This window comes from Telopea speciosissima, chromosome 2, assembly GCF_018873765.1.
Source record: "Telopea speciosissima isolate NSW1024214 ecotype Mountain lineage chromosome 2, Tspe_v1, whole genome shotgun sequence".
Classification (NCBI taxonomy): domain Eukaryota; kingdom Viridiplantae; phylum Streptophyta; class Magnoliopsida; order Proteales; family Proteaceae; genus Telopea; species Telopea speciosissima.
The window spans coordinates 74,572,210-74,575,993 of record NC_057917.1 but is presented as its reverse complement, the minus strand read 5'-3'; positions in this window follow the sequence as shown (position 1 = coordinate 74,575,993).

Below are 3,784 nucleotides of genomic sequence, written 5' to 3'. Positions count from 1 at the left end.
AAATCACAAAATACAAATCCAAAAAGTAAATCTTCTAATAAAAGTTAATTTATATTAGCTTGTTAGTCCGATCTTTAAGACCTATGTACTATACATTGAATCAAGTCTTCCAAACAAACCTATTCAGATGAAAGATCCAAAAAACTAAGAAAACGTCACGAAGAACACACAAACTAAGCGGAAATGAAAGAGATGGACAAAGATCTGCCAGGGTTTACTTAGGCGCCGTACCTTGGTTTTCACTGAAGCCCTATCCCCAGTCCCCAACCCCTGCGATGCTAAACCCTGAAACCTGAGCACTATCGGATTAGGGTTTCAACTTCTTCGAGAAGTGTAACATTAAACATTTTGCATTTATATAACTTCGAACGGTGCCCTACTGCCCTTCGTCTAAGGACCAACCCAACGGTGGAGCAGCTTACCCCCAAAATAAAATCAACGGTGATCACGCTCTTGAGGATATGTGGCCCATTCTAAGTTTAGCATTGTAATGACCCATCAGATCCGGATCAACTTTCCACATGAGGAGCGGATAAGGGATCGGGTTCTCGTACGAGAACGCCTCACAGGTGTACAAATGGAATCCATCACAGTTCGGACTGACATGGTGGATTCCATCTGTACGCCTGTGAGGCATTCTCGTACTTTAGAAGATGGTTGTCACTCTTTGGTAGATCATCTCATCGATTGAAGTTCAATTAGTAGTGTTTAGAAGGGTTGCTCCCCTTGTTCACATCTCCTATACCAATTATAAGAGCAACATCAACACTTTGGTGAGGAGGTGTGATAGGATCTAAATGATATAGTTGTAGCAATGGCAGTGGTGTCTTTTTCATCTGTCTTCTTCTCATTCTATTTCTTTTTCTTTGAATTTCTTTTGAGGTTCATGCACTCTTTTTTCATATACCCTTCCCTTTTGTAGTAGTGGTAGCGATTAGTTTCATTCAATAAAATTCCTATTACTTGACTCATCGAGAGCACCACAACTAGTGCAGAATTACTAAGAGATACCGCTAGTGTCTCCCAACCATCAATAACCAATTGAGAAGTAACAAGGCTTGGAAGACTCAACCTTTTTGAAAACTTCCACCACTAGGTAAAATTTCAACCACCTTGGAAGAAAAATTCACTACTAGGGTTGCAATGGGATCGGGTTGGGCAGAGCCTTTTAAAACCCTAGCCCAACCCTAAGTCCCCTTAACTAGGCCCACGCTTGGCCCGGCCTTAACTCAGGGTCAGAAAATCCCAACCCTGACCCGCCCTCAGGGTCAGCTAGTCTGACCCTGATTGGCCCTGACCATGGGGGGTGGAGGGAGATGCATGGGTTAGCTAGGCTGGGAAGAAAAGAAGAAGGAAAGAAAGAAAGAAGAAATTTCCGATCTAATTGGTGTTCTGAAATCCTGAATTGAAGTGGCTCTAGAGGAAGAAGGACAACAAAGAAAGAAGAAAGAAGTAGAAGAGCAAGAAGAAGACGACAGGGTTGGTTGGGTCAGGCCGGGCTCAATCTAAGGCCTCAACCCTGATCCAACCTGGCCTTGACTCTGGGCCAAAAATTCTCAACCTTGACCCGCCCTCCGGACCAGGGTATCTCAACCCAGGCCCTATTTGAGCTCAAGGCGGGCTCAGGCCGTCAGGGCCAAACTTGCACCTCTACCCATTAGATATTTTCCAAAATGACTTTTCGTATGTTTACCAAGACCACCAATACCAAGGTAGTGGATACCAACTCATTGGCACTTGATTTCACATGGGCTTAGACTCATCTTGACCCAACACCCATCTCAACATAGGGGTGGACCAACACAACCCAACATCCAACAACATCAACGTTATTGCTCTCCTATGCGTGAAATAGTCCCATAACTACGGGTGTCAAAATCAAACTGAAGCTTACCGTTTAAAGTAAAACCGTTAAACCATTTAATAAATGGTTCGGTTTTGGTTTAAAAATTGATGTCGTTAGTTAAATGGTTTTAATCGAACCAAACCGTTTAGCCAAATAAACCGTTTAACACTCTTAAATGTACATAAATATGCCAAAATCAAGCACGATTTAACCGAATAAATCGTGAAACAGTTTAACGCGCACACACACAATTTCTACAACAAAACTAGCTATTTGATAAAAGTGAGTTCTAATGTGTGTGTAATAGAGAGAGGATGCCTCACCCAACCAAAAAAAAAACAGAGAGGATGAAACCAATCAACACTATTGTTCTTTATAAAAAAAAAAAAACACTATTGTTTCCTTGGCCAAAGCCTCCGCAGCCTCAAAGATTTTAATGAGAACCCCACACACCCCTAAAAGAAAATACCTCAATCTAAGTCATGCTAATTTATTGGAGTTTTCAAGGTTGCTACTAATTACTAAGGTTTCGTGGGAAAGATGTAGAGGTTGTAGGAGAGGGAATAATTGTTATCTAGGGATTTTGAATTACTAGAGGATAAAGAAAGGGGGAGGTTTTCATGTGCGTTGGCATGAGAGGGGTGGAGGTTACGATGTGTCAAATAGGGAGATTTGTCTTTTCAATCTCTTTTTGTGAAGGAGGGGGGAGGGGGGGAAGAGGATCGTACACGGCTGTGCACGAAACCTTCTGCCATAAAGAAAATTTGAAGTTTATTTTTCTCAGGGAATCATAAAAGAATTTTTAGGTAAATGAATTGAAGAAATATAGGCAAGATGTAGAGAGTGATAGAATATTTAAAAAAAATATATCATTTTTTTAAAAATATTAATACTTTTTTTTTTTTTTAATGCATAGAAGAAGATTAAATTAAATTAAGAAAGGTAGAACATAATCATCTACATCCATCTTGAGCTTTTTGATCTAGCCCTAGCGGCTAGAAAGTGTGCGACTAAAATATAAGTATGAGGTTGCTTAATCAAAATTATAGAACCATACTTGTTCATATCAATTCTAATATCCAACAAAAAAAGTGAAATTTCCAAGGCCACCAATCCATTATCCATCTAGCATGGTAACCAAATGGAGACGGTTGTGACCCTTGCTTTTTGCAATCCCTCAAGAATTCCTTGTGCCTCTGACTCTTGTGCGAACCTCTGCATTTTCAAAATTTAGAATAATATTGCAAAATTTTTATCTATCACAATTATTAAAACCGAATTGGCTTCGTCACTGTTCTCTTAAAAACTCTCATCACAAATAATAACATTGGAAGTAGCAAGATAAACCTGCACCATCTTGCTAACAAAGATCATTTGACTGTCTACATGGTAACAAGCCAAGGTCACGGATCCACCAAGAGATGTTTTGAATGATATGAAAGGAATTTGAGAGTCTATTCGCTTTAACACATAAATTTCTTTTATGCCACGACAAAAAACAAGAGAGTTTATTAAAAGAAGTTTGTACACTAGACTTCATTGGGATTGATACGTCCTCTGATTCATAGTGAAGTTTGGTGTACCAACATCTTCTTGAACAACTAACTACCTTCACTCTTCAGTGATATAACCACCCTACCCCCTTGAATGATAGGCCTATGTGTCTGGACACAGGCTGTGCACTGCGGCACAGAGAACATTAGCCCTTCCTATAAATAAAAACCAATCAACTCAAGTAAAAAATTTTAAGACGTATTTCTATTGCTAAGTGGACAAACAATAAAAAATCGTTATAGTTATTTATGTACTTATATGATTAACAGCACGTGTTTATAAGATCTCAAATTTAAGGGTAGGAAAGTAATTCAACTTCACTTTATAAAACCGTCCGTCTTCCAAAACCCTCTTACTCCTCTCTGGTACGACTTGAGAAGAAAA